A 26,474-nucleotide genomic window follows, 5' to 3' on the forward strand; every position below is an offset into this window, starting at 1 on the left:
TACTACATGGTATGAATTATGTACTTATTTCCACTTAAAGAGTGGTTAATGTTGAAACAAATAATAAAAGAATGCATACCTTAAGTTGGTACCAACTTAAACGAGTATAAATTTGTTTTGAAATGAACATTTTCTTCAAATGAAAAATAAAGTTTTTGTGAGACTACCATGACACCTACTTAAATATTTACAAAAACACTCTCAAACTTGGCTGCAAAATGGAATCACCTGGAAGGCACAGGAGGATGATGGTGGGTCCCATCCACAAAAATTCAGATTTCAGCATGTGAGGTAGGGCCCAGGCTTCTTTAATCCTGTTTGTTTTCTTTCTTTTTATTATTTCTTTCTCCTTTTCTCCTCTCCCTCCCTTCTTGCTTCTCTCCTTCCCCTCATTCTTTATGTCTTACCCCCACACTGCACTATCCAGGGCCTCCAGTAAGATACTGAAAATAAGTGGTGATGATGTATATCCTTATATTGGTCTCCACTTCAAAAAGAAAGCATTCAACACATCACCAATTAAGAATAATTTGCTATTGTTTTTTAAATAAAAATCCTTTCTCAGGTTAAACAAATTCACTTTTACACCTATGCTCCTATTATTTAAAGGCATTAATGGACAAACACAGGGAAGGCGATGTGAAGACACACAGGGAGAACCCCACGTGACCATGAGGCAGAGACTGGAGTGATGCATATACAAGCCAAGGGATGCCTAGGATTGCCAACAGCAGAGGCTAAGAGAAAGGCACGGAACAGGCCCTCCCCTAGAACCTTGAGAGAGTGCACGGCATCGTTGACACCTTGATTCAGTCTTCTAACTTCTGTAACTATGAGAAAACACACTTCTGTTGTTGTAAGTCACCCAGTTTGGGCTACCTTGTTATAGCAACCCTGGTAATATAATATACAGACTCCATAAATATGAAAACACTGTCTCAGAAAAAAAATCAACTCAAGTAAAAATTAAATGACTGAGTTTCAGTGATGGTGGTGAAAAGACTGGCAGATCCTCTCCCCCCAAAAACAACTTATAAAACTGGACAAAATACTTATTGCAAAACAACATTTATTTCAGGGCTTTGGAATAGCTCAAAAGCATGCAGCAAATTGAGGAGTATTCATTTAGTAAAAATTGGTGAACTTTGGGTAAGAACAGTAGGAGTCTGGTTACGCTTCAACACGATAGCCCAGAAATTTAGAGTGCAGATGTTGTTGTCTCCTGCAGCCATTATCACTCTGAAAGTTCCCACTCCAAAAAAATGTAAACACACAAATGATACATGAAGATATTCTCATTGCAAAATAGTAAAACAAATAAAATGGAACTCCACACTAATTCTCTAATCCTCCAATCTCATCTTTCTCCTTTGACATTACTACAGCTACACAGAAACAAATAACTTGCTGCTTATTTTGATATTTAAATAAAGTCATGTTATATTATATAAAAATAAAGTCATTAATGAATATTTAATTTTATCAAATGCTTTCCTCCACCTACTGAGATGGTCAAATGCTTCTCCTTCAATCTGTGTCTCTGACAACCACCCATCTACTCTTTGGTTCTGAGTTCAACTTTTTTTTCCCTTCAGATTCCACATATAATTAAGATCATACAGTGTTTGTCTTTCTATGGCTTATTTCACTTAGATAATGACCTCCATGTTCATCCATGCTGTCACAAATGGCAGGATTTCCTTTTTTTAAGGCTGAATAATAATCCATTGTGTATATTTACCACTTTTTCTTTATCCATGTCTTGGCTATTGGAATAATGCTTCAAGGAACATATGGGTGCAGGTATCTTTTCAAGATGGTGATTTCATTTCCATTGCCTATATAGCCAGAAGTGAATTGCTGGGTCATTAAGGTAGTTCTACTTTCTTTTTCTTTCTCTTTCTATTCTTTCTATTTTTCAAAGAAAGTCCATATTGTTTTCCATAGTGCCTGAACCAATTTACATTCTCACCAACAGTGTACAGGGTTTCCTTTTCTCCACATCCTCACCAGAACTGATCTACTGTCTTTTTAAAAATAGCCATCCTCACAACTGTCAGGTGATACCACATTATGGTTTTGAACTGCCTTTCCCTGATGATGAGTGATATTGAGCACCTATCCAAATAACTGATGGCAATTTATATGTCTTCTTGGAGAAATGTCTCTTCATGTCCTCTGGCCATTTTTTTTATTTTTTATTTTTTAAATTAAATTTATTGCGGTGACATTGGTTATTAAGATCATACAGGTTGCAAGTACACATTTCTATGATACTAGTGTGCGCACCACCTAAAGTCAAACCTAAACCATCTTTCAAAACCACGATGGCAGCGTAGGTGGACACACTGCGCTTCCTGGCACAACCAGAACTGACAGAAAATCGAACGGCAAGGAAGTCCGACACCAAGGAAATAAAAAATAAACATTCATCCAGACCGGCAGGAGGGGCAGAGACGGGCAGCCAGGAGGGGCGGAGACGGGCAGCTGGGGCAGAGAGGACTTGTGTTGCCATGGTGGGACCCAGACTGGCGGAGTGTGGGAAGAACGGGGCAGGCAGTCTGACCAACTAGCACACCCTGCGGCCCCACATTTGCGCAGATAAACCGAGAGGGCCGGACTCAGAGCGGCGGAGAACTGGGCAGGCAGAGAGGCGGGTAGCACCCCGCAGCCCCACATTCGCACAAACCAGACAAACGGTGGGGTGGGGAGCAAAGCAGACCGAGCAACCCAAGGCTCCAGTGCGGAGGTAAATAAAGCCTCAAACCTCTGATTGAAAACACCTGTGGGGGTAGGGGCGGCAGCAGGAGACACTCCCAGCCTCACAGGAGAGGTCCTTAGAGAGACCCACAGGGGCCTAGGGCGTGCACAAGCCCACCCACTCAGGAACCAGCACCAGAGGGGCCCAGTTTGATTTGGGTAGCGGAGTGAAAGATTGGAGTCCACTGGAGAGTGGAGCAGGCGCCATTGCCCCCTCTCGGCCCCTCCCCCACGTACAGCTTCACAGCGCAGCAACCAGCATTACCCGGCCCCGCCCCGGTGAACACCTAAGGCTCCGCCCCTTTAAAGTAACAGACGCACAAAGACAAAAAATGAAAAAAAATGGCCCAAATGACAGAACACTTCAAAGCTCCAGAAAAAATACAACTGAGAGGAAGAGATAGCCAACCTATCGGATGGACAATTCAAAACACTGGTTATCAAGACGCTCACAGAATTGGTTGAATCTGTTCGAAAACCAGATGAAAAAATGAAGCCTATGCTAAGAGAAACAAAGGAAAATGTACAGGGAACCAGTAGTGATGAGAAGGAAACTGGGACTCAAATCAATGGTATGGACCAGAAGGAAGAAAGAAACATCCAACCAGAAAAGAATGAAGAAACAAGAATTCAGAAAAGCGAGGAGAGGCTTAGGAACCTCCAGGACATCTTGAAACGTTCCAACATCCGAATTATAGGGGTGCCAGAAGAAGAGGAAGAACAAAAAATTGAAAACTTATTTGAGCAAATAAGGAAGGAGAACTTCCCTAATCGGGCAAAGGAAACAGACTTCCAGGAAGTCCAGGAAGCTCAGAGTCCCAAAGAAGCTGGATCCAAGGAGGAACACACCAAGGCACATCATAATTACATTCCCCAAGATTACACAGAAGGAGAGAATCTTAGAAGCAGCAAGAGATAAGGACACAGTTACCTACAAAGGGGTTCCCATAAGACTGTCAGCTGATTTCTCCAAAGAGACCTTACAGGCAAGAAGGGGCTGGCAAGAAGTATTCCAAGTCATGAAAGGCAAGGACCTACATCCAAGATTACTCTATCCAGCAAAGGTATCATTTAGAATGGAAGGGAAGATAAAGTGCTCCTCAGATAAGGTCAAATTAAAGGAGTTCATCATCACCAAGACCTTATTATATGAAATGTTAAAGGGAGTTACCTAAGAAAAAAAGATCAAAAATGTGAACAGTAAAAATGACAGCAAACTCACAGTTATTAATGACCACACCTAAAACAAAAACAAGAGCAAACTAGGCAAACAACTAGAACAGGAACAGAACCATAGAGATGGAGATCACATGGAGTGTTGTCAATAGGGGAATGGGAGGGGGAGAGGGGGGGAACGGTACAGAGAATAAGTAGCATAGATGATAAGTGGAAAATAGACAGGGGGAGGGTAAGAATAGTGTAGGAAATGTAGAAGCCAAAGAACTTATATGTATGACCCATGGACATGAACTATAGGGGGGGGAATGTGGGAGGAAGGGGGTGGGCAGGATGGAGTGGAGTGAGGGGCGGGGAAATGGGAAAACTGTAATAGCATAATCAATAAATATATTTAAAAAAAATTCCAAGACAAAGAGAGAACCTTTTTTTTTTTTTCCTGTGGAGAAAAAGGGATGGCATGGCCACTTTCTAAGTGAGAGATAGAGCTAGAGAGCCAGAGAGACCCCAAGAGAGAGCCCAAGAGAGAGCCCGACCCCTGCCTGGACAGGCTTTTATTACTTTTCTGGGCACATTACATTGAGGATGGTCCTCATTTCCTATGCACAGGTTCACTGAAGATGATTACCTTTTACAGACAACAAAGGAAAGAATGCTGCTAATTACTTCAAAGAGAAGGATGTTACAGCTCAAGGGGGAAAGTGGTTGAACTGTTTACACTCCATACTTGGGAGGTTTAGCACCGACTTTAGGAAGTTAAAGATACTCAGTAAAGATTTGCTGCCTCAATCCAGGATGAGGGAGTTTTAGCAAAAGCAAGTCTCATAGCAGGCTACATACCAAAGAGAAAATCTTAAAGGCAGCAAGGGAGAAACAGGAAGTAATATACAAGGGAGCCCCAATAAGGTTAGCTACTGACTTCTCAATGGAAACGCTCCAAGCCAGAAGAGAATGGCAAAAAATATTCCAAGTAATGAGAACCAGAGGCCTGCAACCAAGACTACTTAATCCAGAAAGGCTCTCAATCAAGATAGAAGGAGTTTCCCAGAGAAAACAAGTCTAAAAGTAAACACCTCCACCAAACCAGCTCTGCAAGAAATGCTAAATGGACTGCTTTAAGCTAGGAAGGAGAAGAGAGAGACAGAGAGAAGAACACAGGAACAAAAAACCGGCAATGAATAAGTACCTATCAATAATAACCTTAAATGTAAATGGATTAAGTGCTCCAATCAAAAGACATAGAATAGCTGAATGGATAAGAAAGCATGACCCACACATATGGTGCCTACAAGAGGCCCACTTCAGAAGACCTACACAGACTGAAAGTGAAGGACTGAACACAAATTTTCCAAGCAAACGGACAGGAAAAAAAAAGCAGGGTAGCAACACTCATATCAAACAAAATAGACTCCAAAAAAAGGGCCATAAAGAGACCAAGAAGGTCACTTCATAATACTCAAAGGAAGAATCCACCAAGAAGACATAAACCTTGTAATTATATATGCTCCCAACATAGGAGCACCCAAATACATATGAAAATCTTGGAGGACTTCAAGAAAGATATTAGTAGGGGATTTTAGTAGGGGATTATTACACAATAATAGTAGGGGATTTTAACACCCCACTGTCAAAGATGGAGAGATCTTCCAAAGAAAATATCAACAAAGATACTGTGGCATTGAACAACGCCCTAGATGAAATGGACTTAACTGATATATATAGAGCCTTTCATCCCAAAGAAGGAAAATACACATTCTTTTCAAAAGCACATGCAACATTTTCCAAGACAGACCACATGATAGGACACAAAACAAACCTCAAAAAGTTCAAGAAAACTGAAATCATATCAAGCATTTTCTTGGACCACAAGGGAGTGAAACTAGAAACAAATCTCAAGGAAAAAAACCTCAGAACACTCAAAAACATGGAGATTGAATAGCATGCTCTTAAACAATGAATGGGTAAAGAATGAGATTAGGGAAGAAATCAAAAAGTTACTGGAAGCAAACGAAAATGAACTCACAACAATCCAAAACCTACGGGGAAACAGCAAAGGCAGTCCTGAGAGGGAAGTTCATAGCAATACAGGCCTACCTAAAAAGAATAGAAACATTTCAAAAAACATCCTGACCCTACACCTACAAGAACTCAAGGAACAACAACAAAGACAACCCAGAGCAAGTACAAGGAAGGAATAAGAAAGATCAGAGCAGAATTAAATGACATAAAGACTAAAAGCACACTTGTAAGGATCAATACATCCGGGAACTGGTTCTTTGAAAAGATAAACAAAATTGACAAGCCCTTAAGCAGGTTCAACAGAAAAACAGGACCCAAATAAACACAATCAGAAATGAAAGAGGAGAGACTACAACTGATAGCACCGAAATACAAAGGAGTGTAAGAAATTGTTACGAAGAACTACATGCCAAGAAATGTGAAAACCTGGATGAAATGGACAAATTTCTAGAAAAATATAACTTCCCAAAACTCAATGAAGAAGAAGCAGAAGCCTGAACAGACCAATAACAGCAGATGAAATTGAAACACTAATCAAAATGCTTCCGAAACACAAAAGCCCTGGACCAGACGGTTCACAGGATAATTCTACAGAGCATTTAAGGTAGAGCTAACGCCCACTCCCCCCAGATTATTTCAAAATATTCAAGAAGAAGGAAGACTCCCAAACTCGTTTTATAAAGCCAACATCATCCTAATCCCAAAACCAGATAAAAGACATAACAAAGAAAGAAAACTTCAGGCCAATATCGCTAAAGATAGATGCTAAAATCCTCAACAAAATATTGGCAAAAGGCATCCAGCAATATGTTAAAAAGATCATACACCACGATCAAGTGGGATTCATTCAAGGGATGCAAGGATGGTACAGTATTCGCAAATCAATAAACATATACACCACATAAACAAAAGCAAAGACAAAAACCACTTGGTCATATCAATAGATGCGGAAAAAGCATTTTATAAGGTACAGCACCCATTTGTGACAAAAACACTCAGCAAAGTGGGAATAGAGGGAGCATTCCAAAACATAATAAAGGCCATATATGAGAGACCTACAGCCAACATCATACTCAATGGACAAAAACTTAAGAGCTTTCCCACTAAGATGAGGAACAAGACAAGGATGCCCTCTCTCACCACTCCTATTCAACATAGTATTGGAAGTCCCAGACACAGCAATCAGACAAGAAAAAGAAATAAAAGGCATCCAAATTGGAAAGGAGAAAATGAAACTGTCACTGTTTGCAGGTGACAGTTTCATAGTGTACATGGAAAATCCTATAGACTCCACCAAAAAACCACTCAACCTATCAAATGAATTTGGCAAAACAGCTGGATACAAAGTCAATACTCCGAAATCAAAGGCATTTCTGTATACCAACAATGAAACTGCAAAAACAGAAATCAGGAAAAAAAATCCCATTTGATATAGCAACAAGAAAAATAAAGTACCTAGGAATAAACCTAACCAAGGAGGTAAAAGACCTGTACTCAGAAAACTACACAACACTGAAGAAAGAAATTAAGGAAGACAGAAACAAATGGAAGCATGTACCATGTTCATGGATTGGAAGAATTAATATCATCAAAATGGCCATACTACCCAAAGCGATTTATAGATTCAATAAAATCCCTATTAAAATACCCATGACATATTTCACAGATATAGAACAAACATTTCAGAAATTTATATGGAACCATAAACGACCCCGAATAGCTGCAGCAATTTTGAGAAAGAAGAACAAAGCAGGAGGGATCACAATACCGGATATCAAACTGTATTACAAGGCCAGTGTAATCAAAATAGCCTAGTAATGGCATAAAAGCAGGCACATAGACCAATGGAATAGAAAAGAGAGCCTAGAAATAAACACAAGTCTCTATGGTCAATTAATATTTGACAAAGGAGGCAGGAGCATTAAATGGAGCAAAAATAGCCTCTTCAACAAATGGTGTTGGGAGCAAAAAATTGAAACTCGATCACCAACTTACACCATACACAAAAATGAATTCAAGGTGGATAAAAGACTTAAATGTAAGTCGTAACATCATAAAAGTCCTAGAGGAAAACTTCGGCAGGAAAATCTCAGACATTCCACGCAGCAACATCCTCACAGACACGTCCCTTAAAGCAAGTGACATAAAGGAAAGAGTAAACAAATGGGACCTCATCAAAATAAAAAGCTTCTGCATGGCTAAAGAAAACAGCATTAAAATGAAAAGAGAACCAACAGTATGGGAAAAAATATTTGTCAATGATACCTCAGATAAGCGTCTCATCTCCAAAATATATAAAGAACTCACACAACTCCCCTCCAGGAAGACAAAAGAACCCAATTAAAAAATGGGCAAAGGACTTGAACAGACACTTCTCCAAGGAAGACATACAGAGGGCCCAGACACATATGAAAAGATGCTCAGCATCACTAGCCATCACAGAGATGCAAATTAAAACCACAATGAGGTACCATCTCACACCGGTCAGAGTGGCCAACATGAACAAATCAACAAACAAATGTTGGAAAGGATGTGGAGAAGAGGGAACCCTAGTACATTGTTGTTGAGAATGGAGACTGATGCGGCCACTGTGGAAAACAGTATGGAATTTCCTCAGAAAACTAAAAATGGAACTGCCCTTTGACCTAGCCATTCCACTGCTGGGATTATACCCTAAGAACCCTGAAACACCAGTCCAAAAGACCCTATGCACCCCAATGTTCATAGCAGCACAATTTTCAATAGCCATGTACTGGAAGCAACCTAAGTGCCCATCAGCAAATGAGTGGATCCAAAAAGTATGGTACATTTATTTACCGAATGGAATTCTACGCAGCAGAGAGAAAGAAGGAGCTTATACCCTTTGCAACAGCATGGACGGAACTGGAGAGCATTATGCTAAGTGAAATAAGCCAGGAGGTGAAAGACAAATACAGATAAAGATCTCACCTTTAACTGGAACATAATCATCAGAAGAAAAATGCAAACAAAATATAACCAGAGACATTGAAGTTAAGAACAATCTAACAATAGCCAGAGGGGTGGGGGAAGGGATAGTGGGGAGAGGGGTTTTCCGGAAGTACTATAAAGGACCCATGGACAAAACAAAAGGGGAGGGTGCAAGCAGGGGAGGGAGGTGGGTTTGGCTGGGGTAGGGTAGAGGGGTAGGGAGAAAATGCAGACAAGTGTAACTGAACAACTATAAAATAATTTTAAAAAAAGAAACAGAAAATAAATGTACATTATTTTAAGGCAAAAAAAAGAGAGATCTTTCTTGTTTCTTAATGTAGTATAAACTTCCCTCTTAAAAATGTTTCTGCTGCATTCCATCAGTTTCAGTATGTTGTATTTCCATCTTCACTTGTCTCGAGATATATTTTTATTCCCTTTTTGATTTCTTGTTTGGCCCATTGGCTATTCCTAAGCGTGTTGTTCCATTTCCACATATTTGTCCATTTTCCAGCTTTCCTCCTGTTATTGATTTCCACTGTGGTTGGAAAAGACAACCTGGTATGACTTCAATCTTCTTTAAGTTGTTAAGCCTTGTTTTGTGATCTCATAAATGATCCACCTGGAAATGTTCCATGTACACTTCTCAGGTCCATTTGTTCTAAATATTATTCAGGTCCAATATTTCCTTACTTATTTTCTGTCTGAATGATCTATCCATTGCTGAAAGTGAGGTATTTAAGTCCCCTACTATTAGTGCATCCCTGTTTATTTCTGCCTGCAAATCTATTAATGTTTGCTTAATATATGTCAGTGCTCTGATGTTGGATGCATATATATTTACAATTGTCATATCTTCTTGGTGAATTGATTCCTTTATCTTTATACAATGACCTTCTTTGTCTCTTCTTACAGATTTTGATTTAAAGTCTATTTTTGTATGATATAAGTAAAGCTACCCTGGTCTTTTGGTTTACATCAGCCAGGAATGTATTTTTCCATCCTTCATTTTCATATGTGTGTCATTAAAGTTGAAGTGAGTCTCTTGTAGAGTATATAGCTTTGTCTTATGTTTTTAATTCATTCAGCCACTCCCTATCTTTTCATTGGAGAACTTAATCCATTCACATTTAATGTAATTACTGAAAAGTAAGAACTTACTATTACCATTTTGTTATTTTCTGGCTGACTTATAGTTCACTTGTTCCCTTCTTTCTCTCTTGCTTAGTTGCCCTTTGCAATTTGATGATTTTTTCCATAGTGGTATGTATTTTTTCTCTTTATATTTTGTTAAGTGATTTACACACTACCATTATAATATTATTCTGAATTACTATGTACTTACCAGTGAATTTTATACTTTCATGTGTTTTCATGTTACTAATTGGTGTCCTTTCACTTCAGCCTAAAGAACTTCCTTTAGCATTTCTTGTAAAGCAAGTATATGGTAAGGAACTGCCTCAGCTTTTGTCTGTCTGGGAAAGTTTTACTTCTCCATTTCTATAGAACAACTTTGTCAGTTAAAATATCCTTGGATGTCAGTTTTATTCTTTCAGCAATTCGATTGTATTATTTCCACTCTCTGCTGGCCTACAAGATTTCTGATGAAAAATTTTCTAAAAGCCTTTTGAACATTCCCTAGTAAAAAATGAGTGAGTTTTTTTTTCTCCTGCTGCTTTCAAAATTCTGTCTTTGATTTTTGATAGTTTCATTACAATGTGTCTTGATCAAGTCTTCTTTGGGTTGAATAGTATGGGAACCAATGAGATTTGTGTACCTGGAAGTACGTATCTCTTCCTAGATTTGGGAATTTCTTAAATAAGCTTTCTACCCTTTCTCTCTGTCTTCTCCTTCTGACACTCCCATTATACAAGTATTACTTGCTTAATGGTACTCCACAATTCACATAGGCTTTCTTCACATTTTTTTTCATTCTTCTTTCTTTTTTCTCCTATGACAGAATAATTTCAAATGACTGGTATTCAAGCTCACAGATTCTATCTTCTGCTCAATCAAGTCTGATGCTGATGCTCTCTATTGCATTTTTGTTTTCTTTCATTTATTGTATCTTCAGCTCCAGAATTTCCATTTAGTCCTTATTATTTCTATTGGGTTGGCCAAATAGTCCGTAAAATAAAATACAAATTTTTCATTTTTACCAATAACATTATTGATTTGGATATTCTGAGCATGTCAGCTCTCTCCCACGTAGCATAATGTTGATTGTTCTCAATCAATGTCTGGGTTTGACCACTATCAACTTCAACTGGTCTCCCCGACCTTGGAGCATTGTCTAGGAAGGAATCTGCAGCACAAAACTTCGTAAACCACTTCTGACACATTCAATCACTCACAGTACCTTCTCCACACACTGCACAAATCTTTTTTCTTCCATCTTCAATATTAAAATGGTGATGCAAAAATTCATCAATTTTTTAAAAAAAATTCATGCTGATATAACAGCTGTCACAATACAATCTAACAAAATTGTTTTGAATAAAGTTAAAGACAACAAAGTGCTGCTAGAGCCATCTTACAGAAAAAAAAAAAAGAACTTTTCGGCCAACCTAATATTTCTCTTTTGAACTTCTCATTTTGTTCATATACTATTTTTCCTAATTTTGTTGAATTGTCTACATGTGTTCTCTTGAAGCCACTAAACTTAAAGCAATTATTTTGAATTATTTGGCAATCCATGGATCTTCACTTCTTTGGGCATCACTTACTGAAAAATTATTGCTTATTTGGTGGGTTCATGTTTCCTTTCTTTTTTGTGTTTCTTGTAGCCCTGTGCTGATATCTGTGCATTTGATGGAGCAGTCATCTCCTCTGGTTATTACAGAGCGTTTTTTTAAGGAAAAGACCTTCACTTGTGAGTGGATGCAGAGACACAGCTGCATGTGGTGTGTTGTTGTTCCCAGCTACAGGGAGGCCCAGTAGTGCAGTCTTTATCAGCTGGGCAAGGAGGCCCTGTTGTGCGGTTCCATCAGCTGGGATCAGGACTGGCATAGACTGCAGGTGTCCTCAACTACAGGTGGCTAAAGTGGCTGTGGGAGATGGTGGGATCTTCAGTGTTGAAGATTGCTTGTCAACTCCCAACCTCTTTTTGTCCCATGGGGATGCTGTGGCTAAGGGGAAACCTCTAGGCACCAGGTTCAGCTGTGGGCACTCCAATGGTAGTGGTAGCACTGGTGTCTGATGTACAAGTACCCATGGTGCATAGACAGAACAGAGGTCTAAAAGTGCAGGTGCTCACAGAGTGATGGTAACTCCAAATTCTGGGGTGCTGGCTAGCCCCTAGCAGCGGTGGCTCCAGTGCCTGAGGTATAGGAGCGTGGAGCTGACGTGGAGCTGGGCAGGGTATGGCGCATGGGTGCACCCAAAGCAGCCAGAGTTCTGGGGAATGAGGTATGCACAGGGTTGGGGTAGGCAGCTGGCAGTCCTAGTCCCAGGGTGGCACAATAGCAGCTCCTTTTGGGGGAAAGGTGCAATAGCATCTCCACTCTGGAGGATCGATGGTAGCAATGGCTGTTGCTTACCTTGATGGCAAAAGCTGCTTATGTCTTCTGCAAAGTAGGCCACTGGGCTCTGGTGCCCATTAACACTGTGGAGTCCTCCACTATGAATGCTGTGGGGAGCCCATGGCTGTTGGGATTATACAGGGCCTCAGGGCCTCAGCAGCAGAGAATGATGAGTCCTCTAAGAGGAGACCAGTAGAAACCATGATGGCACCTGCCATGTGACTGATACACATACCTGTTGTTCTTTGTTCCTGTCTCCTGATATCACACCTGGGGCCATCTCCCCCGCACTCCTTTCTGTGTTGTTATTGTCTGATACTGCTCTACTATGTTCCCACAGGTTTCTAAGTGGACTCTCATCCCTTAGCAGGGGTGTCAAACTCATTTTCACCAGGGGACACACAGCCTTGTGGTTGCCTTTAAAGGGCCAAATCTAATTTTAGGACTGTATAAATGTAAGTACTCCTTAACAGTTAAGGGAGAGCTCGGTGCTGCCGTTGGGTAGAAACAAGATGCCAGGCCAGAAAAAAACAAGGTGGAGGGCCGGATTCAGCCCATGGGCTTTGTGTTTGCCATCTGTGCCTTACAGGGATGCTTCCATTTATGGATAGATGTCTAATTGTTGTTTTTATGGGGGAATGAAAGCTGGTGTCTTCTACTCAGCCATCTTACTAATTCACTCCTCCCCATAATCTTCTCAGAGGTCTCTTTCTCTCTCTGTCTTTTCAATCTGGGCAGAGTTCTCCACTCCACAGATAAATTCCAGCTGTCCTGAAGATTAGTGTCCAGGTATGGGTTTCTTTAGCTTTATCCTATTAAAATTCACTCAATTTCTTGAATCTCTACATTTTTGTCTTTCAGCAAACTTAGGAAGTTTTTGGCACTGCACTTTTTCTCCTCTTCTTCTGGGACTTTAATGACACAAATGTTAGACCTTTGTTCTTGTTCCACAAGTTATGTTCTTCTTTTTCATTTTTTGTATTTTTTTTTTCTGAGTTCTGATTGGACAGTTTTAAGTATTTTAGTTTCCAGTTTTAAAATTTCCATTTGTCTCTTCTTTGTATCTTTTATTTCTTTGCTAATGCTTTCTATTTCACCTTTGTTTCAAGAATTTTTGTGACTCAAAGTTTCATCAAGCGTATTTATAATAGTTGCTTTAAAGTCATTATCAGATCATTCGAGCATCTATGCTATCATGTCATTATCATGTGCTGGATATCTTTTTCCATCCAAGTTGAGATTTTTATGGTTCCTCATTTGACAAGTAATTTTGGATTGCATTGGTTGGACTTGATTAGACCAATTTGGCATAATTTTATGAAATTCTAAGTCTGGGATCCGGGGAAGATGGCGGCAACATAGGTGGGAGCAGAATCCACTTCCCCTCAGTGCCAGGGAAATACCTAGCTGATCTGAGGAGCAGAGCGAACAGCCAACAGTACTCCAGCATATACGAAGATTAGAGACCAAAGATAGAGGACATTGAAAGATCTGACGGTAAGAAGAGTGCTCAAGGACAATAAGGTCCCCGGGACCCGGGACCGCGCGGTACAAGGGCTGCAGAGGCGCCAGCCCTGGCGCAGGGGCTGCTGCAGGAGTCCTGAGAGAGGGCCAGGCTGCGCTGTGAGCAGCCAGGTGCTTGATTGGACCAGGGGGGCTTGAAAAGGAGGAATTTCTCAAAAAGAAAAAGAAAATAGAGACACTCAGGGGCTAGTTAGAGAACTCTCGGTGGTGGCCGAGGCCCCTGGCGCCCCTCCCCCCTCCGCCCCTGGACTGCGAACGGGGAACGCGGGATAAGCAGCACCGGCGCTCACCTGAGGTCCGGTTGCGCGCGGTAGCGCGCGCAGATTAGCGAACGGGCCCGTACATGAAACCCCGGAGGGGCGCCCACACCTGAAACCTCCGAGATCTTTTGGAGCAGAGACTAGCTGCTCCACCCACAGACCCAAAACCTCGGAACCGAGGACCGCGTGATTCGGTCCCAGGGCGGCCCCGCCCACCCGAGAGTCTCAAGCCCCGGGCAGCTGGATCGGGCCCCCAAGCGTAGAGCCTCTGGCTTGGCGGCGGGCTGCGCGCTCACCAAGCGTAGGGCCGGCTGGATGCGCACTTCCCAAGCACAAAGGGGCTGGCGAGAGTCGTAACACCAAGGCGGCTGAACCAGCAGTTTGCCGCGCGCCAGCCTCCCTAGCCTGGGCGGCTCGATCGGTCGGCCGGCTGCGCGCTCAGAGCCCAAATAACGTCACAAACCCTAAGCGGCTGGATTCCCCTGCTGCGCACGCACGCGTCCGGAGCCAAAGCGGCTGGAGCGGCCACTCGAGAGTCCCAAGAACAAAGCTGCTGGATTGGCTGATCAACGGCCTGATTGCCTGCCAGGGACCACACCTACAAAACAGTGAAGAGTGTGACCCAGGAAGGAAGAAAAGTGAAACCAATCCTTCCAACCACCCCCTCCCGTTGCACAGACAGGACAACAGCAGAAATAACCTGAACGGTTTAAAGCCAACAGAAGATTTTTTTTTTTCCCTTTTTTTTTTTTTTTTTTCCCCTTTTCCTTTCCCCCTGAACTCCTTCTTCCTCTCTCTCTCTTTTTTTTTCTTTCATTCCTTCTTCCTCCCATCCTTTACCATTTTTATGTCTTCTTCCTCCCTTCTTTTATCTATTTCTATGTTTTAATTTTTGTTAAAATTCCTTCTTATCTTGCCTCCGATCTTTCTTTAATCCTTCTTCCCTCCTTCCTCCCTTTCCTCCTTTCCTATTTCCTTTTTCCCTCCTTCCCATCTTTGGTTTTTTTTGTTTGTTTGTTTGTTTGTTTGTTTTTTCCTTTTCTTTCTCCCCCCCTTTCTATTTTTCCCACAGGTGCGACAACAAAACCTGGAGTGCTGAAAAGACTAGAGTTAGACCGTGTTAAACACATCAACGTCAGCTCAAGACCAGTGAGCACAGGAGAGTAAGGAGACAGCACCACCGAATCCCATTGGCATTCTACCATAGAAGTTCATATCATAAACCCAGGGATTCAGAACAAAGCAATTTAAGAAGCAGAGGCCAACAAGAAGAGCCTCACAAACAATGGGAAGACAAAGAAACAATTCCCAAATGAAAGGAAAGGAGGAAGTCTCAGAAAGAATACTAACCGAAAAAGAGGCAACTCAACTATCAGATACTGAGTTCAAAGCAATGGTCATCAGGAAGCTCACTGAGCTCTCTGAGCTCAAAGAGAACTACCACAAACTACAAGGAAACTACAATGAACTCACTGCAAACTATATCAACATGAAAAAGGAAATAGAAAATATCAACAAGAGCCAAGAGGAAATGAAGAATACAATTTCTGAATTGAAGAACACAGTAGAAGGAATTAAAAGCAGACTTGATGAAGCAGAGGATCGGATCAGCGAGCTGGAGGATAAAGTAGAAAAAAACACCCAGAAGGAGCAAGAAAAGGAAAAGAGGCTCAGAAAGAATGAAGAGGCAATAAGGGAAATGCAGGACAACATGAAACGTAACAACATCCGTATAATAGGAATACCAGAAGGAGAAGAAGAAGAGCAAGGGATAGAAAACCTGTTTGAAAAAGTAATGATGGAAAATTTCCCTAATCTGAGGAGAGAAAAAGTCACCCAAATCCAGGAATCACAGAGAGTCCCAAACAAGAGGAACCCAAAGAGACCCACTGCAAGACACATCATAATTAAAATGGCAAATTTCCAAGACAAAGAGAAGATCTTAAAGGCAGCAAGGGAGAAAAAGGAAGTAACATACAAGGGAGCCCCAATAAGGTTAGCAACTGACTTCTCAATGGAAACGCTCCAAGCCAGAAGAGAATGGCAAAAAATATTCCAAGTACTGAGAACCAGAGGCCTGCAACCAAGACTACTTTACCCAGCAAGGCTCTCAATCAAGATAGAAGACCAAATAAAGAGCTTCCCAGACAAAAGAAGTCTAAAAGAATACAGCTCCACCAAACCAGCTCTGCAAGAGATGCTAAAGGGACTGCTTTAAGGAAAGGAAGGAAAAGAGAAAGACAGAGGAACACAGGTAGGAAATAATGGCAATGAATAACTACCTATCGATAATAACCTTAAATGTAAATGGATTAAATGCTCCAATCAAAAGACATAGAACAGCTGAATGGATAAGAAAACATGACCCACACATATGCTGCCTACAAGAAACCCATCTCAGGACAAAAGACTTACACAGACTGAAAGTGAAGGGCTGGAAACAAATTTTCCAAGCAAACGGACAGGAAAAAAAAGCAGGGGTAGCAATACTCATATCAGACAAAATAGACTTCCAAAGAAGGGCCATAAAGAGAGACCCAGAAGGTCACTTCATAATACTCAAAGGAAGAATCCACCAAGAAGACATAAACATTATAAATATATATGCACCCAACATAGGAGCACCCAAATACATAAAGAAAATCTTGGAGGATATCAAGAAAGATATTGACAGCAACACAATTATAGTAGGGGATTTTAACACCCCACTATCAAAAATGGACAGGTCTTCCAAACAAAAGATTAACAAAGATATTGTGTCACTTAACAATACCCTAGAGGAAATGGACTTAACTGATATATACAGAGCTTTTCATCCCAAAGAAGCAAAATACACATTCTTTTCAAGTGTCCATGGATCTTTTTCAAAGATAGACCACATGATAGGACACAAAGCAACCCTCAACAAATTCAAGAAAATTGAAATCATATCAAGCATCTTCTCTGACCACAAGGGTCTGAAACTAGAAACCAACCCCAAGGGTAAAAACCCAAAACACTCAAAATCATGGAGACTGAATAGCATGCTATTAAACAATGAATGGGTCAAGAACGAGATTAGGGAAGAAATCAAAAACTTCCTGGAAACAAATGAAAACGAACTCACAACAACCCAAAACCTATGGGACACAGCTAAGGCAGTCCTGAGAGGGAAGTTCATAGCAATACAGGCCTACCTTAAGAAGTTAGAAACAGTTCACACAAACAACCTAACCCTACGCCTACAAGAACTGGAGGAACAACAACAAAGACAGCCCAGAGCAAGCAGAAGGAAGGAAATAACCAAGATCAGAGAAGAACTAAATGACATAGAGACTAAAAGCACAATTGTAAGGATCAATGAATCCAGAAGCTGGTTCTTTGAAAAGATAAACAAAATCGACAAGCCTTTAAGTAGGCTTATCAAGAAGAAAAGAGAGAGGATCCAAATAAACAGAATTAGAAATGAAAGTGGAGAGATTACAACTGATACCACAGAAATACAAAGGATCGTAAGAAATTACTATGAAGACCTATATGCTAAGAAATTTGAAAACCTAGATGAAATGGACACATTTCTAGAAAAATATAATCTTCCAAAACTGACTGAAGAAGAAGCAGAAAACCTGAACAGACCAATATCAGCAAAGGAAATTGAAGCAGTCATCAAGAAACTCCCATCACACAAAAGCCCTGGACCAGATGGTTTCACAGGAGATTTCTACAAAGCATTTAAGGAAGAACTAACCCCTATCCTTCACAGACTATTCGAAAAAATCCAAACTGATGGAAGACTCCCAAACTCTTTTTATGAAGCCAACATCATCCTAATCCCAAAACCAGATAAAGACACAACGAAGAAAGAAAACTTCAGGCCAATATCGCTGATGAACATAGACGCTAAAATTCTCAACAAAATATTAGCAAACCGCATCCAGCAATATATTAAAAAGATCATCCACCATGACCAAGTGGGATTCATCCCAGGGATGCAAGGATGGTACAATATTCGCAAATCAATAAACATAATACATCACATCAACAACAGCAAAGACAAAAATCACATGATCATATCAATAGATGCGGAAAAAGCATTCGATAAGATACAGCACCCATTTCTGATAAAAACACTCAGCCAAGTGGGAATAAAGGGAGCAGTCCTCAACATAATTAAGGCCATATATGAGAGACCTACAGCCAGCATCACATTCAATGGACAAAAACTTAGAGCTTTCCCACTAAGATCAGGAACAAGACAAGGATGCCCTCTCTCACCACTCCTATTCAACATAGTATTGGAAGTCCTAGCCACAGCAATCAGACAAGAAAAAGCAATAAAAGGCATCCAAATTGGAAAGGAGGAAATGAAACTGTCACTGTTTGCAGACGACATGATAGTGTACATGGAAAACCCTATAGACTCCACTCAAAAACTACTCGACCTAATAAATGAATTTGGCAAAATAGCTGGATACAGAGTCAATACCCAGAAATCAAAGGCATTCCTGTACACCAACAACGAAACTGCAGAAACACAAATCAGGAAAAAAATCCCATTCGATATAGCAACAAGAAAAATAAAGTACCTAGGAATAAACCTAACCAAGGAGGTAAAAGACCTGTACTCAGAAAACTACACAACACTGAAGAAAGAAATTAAGGAAGATACAAACAAATGGAAGCATGTACCATGTTCATGGATTGGAAGAATTAACATCATCAAAATGGCCATACTACCCAAAGCAATTTATAGATTCAATGCAATCCCTATTAGAGTACCCATGACATATTTCACAGATATAGAACAAACATTGCAGAAATTCATATGGAACCATAAACGACCTCGAATAGCAGCAGCAATTTTGAGAAAGAAGGACAAAGCAGGAGGTATCACAATACCTGATATCAAACTGTATTACAAGGCAACGGTAATCAAAACAGCCTGGTACTGGCATAAAAACAGGCTCATAGACCAATGGAACAGAATAGAGAGCCCAGAAATAAACTCAAATCTATACGATCAATTAATATTTGACAAAGGAGGCAGGAGCATAAAATGGAGCAAAAACAGTCTCTTCAACAGATGGTGTTGGGAGATCTGGACAGCTACGTGCAAAAAAATGAAACTCGATCACCAACTTACGCCATACACGAAAATAAACTCAAGATGGATAAAAGACTTAAATATAAGCCGTAACACCATAAAAGTCCTTGAAGAAAACATTGGCAGGAAAATCTCAGACATTCCACGCAGCAACATCCTCACAGACACATCCCCTAAAGCAAGGGACATAAAGGAAAGAATAAACAAATGGGACCTCATCAAAATAAAAAGCTTCTGCATGGCTAAAGAAAACAGCACCAAATTACAAAGAGAACCAACAATATGGGAAAGCATATTTGCCAATGATACCTCAGACAAGGGCCTGATCTCCAAAATATATAAAGAACTCACACGACTCCACTCCAGGAAGACAAACAACCCAATTAAAAAATGGGCAAAGGACTTGAACAGACACTTCTCCAAGGAAGACATACAGAAGGCCCAGAGACATATGAAAAGATGCTCAGCATCACTAGCCATCAGAGAGATGCAAATTAAAACCACAATGAGGTATCATCTCACACCAGTCAGAATGGCCAACATAAACAAATCCACAAACAAATGTTGGAGAGGATGCGGAGAAAAGGGAACCCTAGTGCACTGTTGGTGGGAATGCAGACTGGTGAGGCCACTGTGGAAAACAATATGGAATTTCCTCAGAAAACTAAAAATGGAACTGCCCTTTGACCCAGCAATTCCGCTGCTGGGATTATACCCTAAGAACACTGAAACACCAATCCAAAAGAATCTGTGCACCCCAATGTTCATAGCAGCACAATTTACAATAGCCAAATACTGGAAGCAACCGAAGTGCCCATCAGCAAACGAGTGGATCCAAAAACTATGGTATATTTACACAATGGAATTCTACGCAGCAGAGAGAAAGAAGGAGCTTATACCCTTTGCAACAGCATGGATGAAACTGGAGAGCATTATGCTAAGTGAAATAAGCCAGGAAGTGAGGGACAAATACCATATGATCTCACCTTTAACTGGAACATAAGCAATAGAAGGAAAAAGCAAACAAAATATAACCAGAGACATTGAAGTTAAGAACAATGTAACAATAGCAAGGGCGGGGGTGGGGGGTGGGGGCGGGGACAGTGGGTAGAGGGGATTACAGGAACTACTATAAAGGACACATGAACAAATCCAAGGGGGAGGGTGGAGAGGGGGGAGGGAAGTGGGTTCACCTGGGGTGGGGTGAAGGGATGGGGGAAAAGGCATACAACTGTAATTAAATAACAATAAATAAATTAAAAAAAAAATTTAAAAAAAAAAAAAGAAAAAAAAAGATTTATAAAACAAAAAAAAAAAAAAAAAAGAAATTCTAAGTCTGTTTAAATCCTATGAGGAATGTTGTTATTTTTGCTTTAGCAGGCAATTGACCTGGTTAGGCTCAAGTTGCAAGTTGCAGCCAGCCTTTTATGAACTGTGACTACACTATCAGTTCAATTATCTGTGTCTTTGGTATACTAATCTGATCTGATACACGTGTATACCACCAAGGACTAGTTTGGAACGTAGGTGGGAGTCCGGCCATCTACCAACCCAGTTCTCAAAAGTTTTGTGTGTGCTAATTAGGATAGGATACATGCATGCACAGGTAAAAACAACTTTATCAGGATGCTTTTCTAAGTTCCTCTCTTTCCGTAATTTCCCTGGGACTTCCTGGTTCCCTGGGACTTCCCTTACAGATCTCTGGAGAGAAACCACACACTTGTACATTCGTAAGAAGCATGGCTAAATGGCAGGGGTTCAGAGAGAGAAAAAATGTAATGGGCTTTAGTTATGAATTCTTGGAGCCCCGGTTCCACACAATAGAGAAAAAGGCTCTCCTCGCTCACATTTTTATCTCCTGTTACCTGTTGATGCCCCTCAGAACTTTCTGTGGGCTGGGAGACAAGAAGAGAGAGAAAGAGAAACAGGAAGGATCCACCCCCTTCTCTCTCAGCTTGAAAAGTTCCCTTTCTTGCTCTGTAAGATGAAACCAGGTGGTGTCTCCTGGAGCTTCTGTCTGCACTGAGAGCTCACTCATAGTCATCATATTACCCTGAGCTAAGATTAAGAGATACCAGAGGAAAAACACTAAGCTCACCACTAGCTCAGTGGTACCTGGAATTCTGGTGTGCTTCCTCATTCTCCTGCTGATACTTATTTCCTGAGTACTCAAAGTCCTATGCCCTGCATTGACTGATCCAGGTGTATAGTTAGGTTCTGGGGAGAAAAGGGGTGACAGGATATGCATACATCATCTTACCCTGAACCTGCCCAGTTATTTTTTATTATGTGCCAAGTATCTGTTCACAAAATTGATTGTACAAGTAATGTGGGGTCCAGATTGGTGTCACCTTTATGTAAAAAGAACCTCTGTACCTCTGCCTGAGCACACAGCACTCTAAGATTGCCTTCATGAGGGTACCATGCTCTGAAATAGATCCTCTCTCTGTATGGCCTAGTAACGGTGGTCTTTAGTACTTCAGCAAGGCCAGCCTCCTGGCTGGGAATTCTGAGCCCCCTTTTCCATAGCCTAGCGACCTGTTGAAACATCAATGCTCAGCATCTCAGCCATCCTGCAGAAATGGAAAATGCCCCCAGAAAAACAGACCAATACTGGGCTCACATCCTGGGTCTCCATCCTCTTCTGGATCCCCACCTGATAATTCCCCACAGTCTTCAGATTTCCCAGTATCTTCAAGCAAATGATCTTTATAATGCATCCAACTTTTTTTATCATCCTCAGGGAACAATTAAACCAAAATAACAGATGTGCCATCCCTGGAAGTAGCCGCCTCCTTTTTCTTTTTTATAGATAAAGAGACTGGCTCTGAAAGGTTTCTTGAAGTTGGTGCACAGATGAAGGACTAGAGTTTAACTCCAGGCATGTCCTTCTAACCACTAAACCATAATGAAAATTAGCTTTATTTTGTAAGGGTTTTTCTCCCCCAGTTAATTGGCTGTATTAAAAACAGGAACACATTCTTATTTTAAAACAGGCACTATAGATATTAAAAGTTATTTAAGGGGGTTGCAAGATGTCCACGTGGAGTAGGAGAATTTTTCTCGCACCTCCTCTAAAGTGGGGAACAGACACCCAAAATAACCAACCAAAGACATCTGAAGAGTAGACTTTTAAGCTTGAGACCGGCAGGAAAGGCAGGGAAGCAAAAGGGACTAGCTGTGCTCCAACAGGTGGCAGGCGAAGGTTACTGCATGACCGTGGGAGCTTCCCCCTGAGAGGAATGAAGCCTGGATCCCAGACTGCGTTCCTAAGCGTGTAGCAGTGCCAGAGCCAAGATTAACTGCCCACATAGCATCCAGTGGTGGAAGGCCACGGGATTTCTATCTGCTGGGGAGTGACGGAGCCCACTGGAGAGAAAGCCACTATTTTATTCAAGGGGCCAAAGCACAGGTTTTCATCTGCAACCACTCACCTTGGGCTCCAGCAAAGGGAGGGCAATATGGGCTGGAATTGCCTAAATAGAGTCTGGAGTGGGAGGCACTGGGGAGAGACATGAGGGAACATCCCCCAATACCACAGCTGCCTTTTTTTTTTTTTTTTTTTTTTTTTGAGAAGAGCAAGCTCCTCCCAGGGAAAAAACTATTACCCCGTCCTGTGGGATACCACTCATCCCACCCTCTGAAATGCTGCTTGTACCATCCTCTGGCATCCCTCTCACCTCACCCTGTAACTTTTTTTCCTTTCTTTTCTTCCCAGCCTGCATCATAACTCCTACTGAGGAGAGAGTAACATAGGCAGACTCAGGGGGTGTCAGAGACTGGCTTAAGGGTGCAGCCATTCCATACACTTTCTCGGGAAGCAGACTGGCACTTCCCCCTTACAGGAGAGCCAGAGAAACACCCTCCTCATTTCCAGCATGCCCAAACTCTGGACTCTGGAGGCTCTGCCCTGCTGAGTTCAGAGAAATAATCTGGGACTGACTCAGACAAGTGGCTCAGGGGCAGAGGAAACACCCACCATCTTCCCTGAACTCTAAACAGCACCTCGCCCCCACAGGAGATCCAGAGGGCCAGGAGGTAGCCTGATTCTGCCAGAAGCCCTCTGTGTAACAGGCCAGTGACTAGGGCTGACAGCAGGCCAGCAAGCAAGAGGCAGGCAGAGGCTGATCCAGTGGTGCCTTGGGATGTTTGCTGACCCACCCATGGGCCCTTTGCTAACAAAAGCCTGCCTTGCAGCACAGCTTGGCCCACCCCAGGGGCAGCCAAGGGCTAGACACAGACAGGAACTGACATTGGCTTACATCAGCCTCAAAACATTAGAGCGTATCCAAAGGGAGAACCCAGCAGGCATGCACTAAACTCTGCTGAGACAAAACCACTTCAGTTTTTCTTTGTTATTTTTCTTTTTCATAGCCTTTTTATTATTTTTCTTTTTCTCTATTTTTTATTTCATATATTGTATTGTACTCCTTCCTTTTCTTACTCCATAGTTTTCCTTCTTTCCTTATTTTTTAATTCTTCCTCTTTCTTTGTTCTTTATGCTGTTTTCCTCTTTCTATTCCTTTCTCTTATTGTTTCTCTTTCATCTCTCCTCTCATAATCATTTTCTTTCCTTTGGTCTTCTCATATTCTTTTTTTTTCTTTCACTGTTCTATTTCCTGTTCCTCTTTTCTTATTCTTTACTCTTTTGGTGTTGATTTTGCTGTTGTTAGGTGTGTTTTTTTTTTTTTTTGCTTGTTTTTGTTGTGTTTTTGTCTTGCTTAGTTTTCTCCTTTTGTTCTGTCAGCACCTGTACAACAATGTACAAGACATGGTTGGGGTTCAACATCTCATTTAGTCAGCCAGTGTGGAAATACCACAATGAACAGTCCAATAACAATCAAGATGGAAATACAAAAGGATCCACATAACCCACAAAACGGACATTCCTAGAGCATCCAGTTCAGGAGATCCAAAAGACTGCACCACTGTATCCCCACAACTCCTACCACATAAGGGGACCCCACAAGAAAGGGAGTCAAAGAAGATCTATCTAATACATAGAAACGAACAGTCAGATAAACTGGGGAGAAAAAGAAACAACCGCTAAGCAAAAGAAAAGGAGGAATCCCCAGAAGAGCTAAATGAAATTGAGGCAAGCAATTTAGCAGACATAGAGTTCAAAGTTATGGTTATAGTGATGCTCAAGGAACTTCATGAGAACTACAAAAAACTTAGTGGGAACTACCATCAGTGTGAAAAAGGATATAGAAACTAAAAAAGAACTAGTTAGAAATGAATGCAATACCTGAAATAACTAGAAAGAATTAAAAGCAGGCTAGATGAAGCACAGGATTGAATCAGTGATTTGAAAGACAAGGTAGAAAAAAATATCCATTCAGAGCAACAGAAAGATAAAAGCTTAAACAGAACAAGGATAGTTTAAGAGAACTTAGGGGCAACATGAAATGTAACAATGTCTGCATCATAGGCATACCAGAAGAAGAAAGTGAGCAAGGGACAGAAAACCTGTTTGAGGAAATAATGACAGAAAATGTCTAGAACCTGGTGAGCAGGAAAAAGTCACACAACTTCAGGAAGCAAAGAGAGTCACAATCAAGATGAACCCTAAGAGACTCACACCAAGACACATAATAATTAAAATAGCAAACTTCCAAGAAAGAGAGAGAATTTTAAAAGCACCAAGAAACAGTTAATTACATACAAAGGAGTTGCCATAAAAATGTCAGCGGATTTGTCAACAGAAACATTATAGGCCAGAAGGGATTGGCATGAAGATTCAAAGTAATAAAAAGCAAGGCCCTGCAACAAGGACTACTCTATCCATTTAAACTTAAAATCCAAGGTGAATTAAGAGCTTCCCAGACATACACAAAAAAAGGCTAAAGGAGTCAATTATAACCAACCAGCATTGCAACAGATGTTAAAAGGAATGCTTTAAGAAAGAGAAGATAAACAGAAGAACATGGGTATAGAGGGGGAAAAATGACGGTGAATAAGTATTGACAATGACCTTATATGTAAATGAATTAAATGATTCATGGATTAAGTAAATCCATTAAGTATATATGTAAATGATTAATGGATAAGGAAACATGACCCACATTACATTATGCTGTCTACAAGAGAACCAACTCCGAATAGAAGATTAACACAGGCTGAAAGTAAAGGAATGGAAAAAACATTCCATGCAAATGGGAGACAAAAGAAAAGCTGGGGTAGCAATATTTATAACTGACAAAATAGACTTCAAAAGAAAGGCCATAACAAGAGACAAAGGTCTCTACATAATACTAAAGAGATCAATCCAACAAGAGGATATAACCCTGGTAAATACATATGCACCCAATATAGTAGCACCTAAACAATATAAAGAAAATCCTGGTGGACTTTAAGAAAGATATCGACAGGTATTTAGTCACAGTAGAGGTTTTTACACCCCCTATCACAAATGGATAGATCTTCAAGCAAAAAACAACAAAAACAGCTACCTTAAACAACACAGGAGATCAAAATGATTTAATGGATACGTACAGAACATTTCATCAAAAAGAACCAGAATACACATTCTTCTCAAGTGCAACGTAGATCGTTCTCAAAGACAGACCACATGTTAGGACACAAAATAAGTTTTAACAAATTCAAGAAAATCAGTATCATAGTAAGTACTTACTCAGATTACAATGGCATGAAACTAGGTATCAACCACAACCCACCCCCCCCAATAACATTCAAACACCTGGACGCTAAAGAGCATGTTATTAAACAGTGAATGGGAAACAGGTAAAATAAAGGAAGAAATACTGGAAACTAATGCAAATGAATACATAACCACCCCAAATCTATGAGACACAACAAAAGTAGTCCTGAGAGGGAGGGAAGTTCAGAGCATTACAGTTTTACCTCAAGAGGATAACAATCTAACTATACACCTAAAAGAACTAGAAAAACAACAGCAAACAATACCCAGAGTGAGTAGAAGGAAGGGAATAATCAAGATAAGAACAGAAAAAAATGACACAGAGACTAAAACAACAAGTCAAAAGATCAATGAATCCAGGAGCTGGTTCTTTGAAAAGAGAAACAAAACTGACAAACCTTTAAGCAGACTCATCAAGAAAAAAACAGAGAGGACCAAAATAAATGAAATCAGAAATGGAAGTGGGGAATTAATAACTGACATAACAGAAATAACAAGGACTGTAAGAAAATACTATGAAC

General features: G+C 40.8%; 1 protein-coding gene across 17 annotated transcripts in view; it reads right to left on the bottom strand.

The window, feature by feature from the left end:
- Nucleotides 1–26,474, bottom strand: part of WNK2 (WNK lysine deficient protein kinase 2) — a 151,960-nt gene that overhangs the window by 46,268 nt on the left and 79,218 nt on the right. The gene's annotated exons all lie outside the window — the stretch shown is intronic.

This window comes from Desmodus rotundus, chromosome 1, assembly GCF_022682495.2.
Source record: "Desmodus rotundus isolate HL8 chromosome 1, HLdesRot8A.1, whole genome shotgun sequence".
NCBI lineage: Eukaryota > Metazoa > Chordata > Mammalia > Chiroptera > Phyllostomidae > Desmodus > Desmodus rotundus.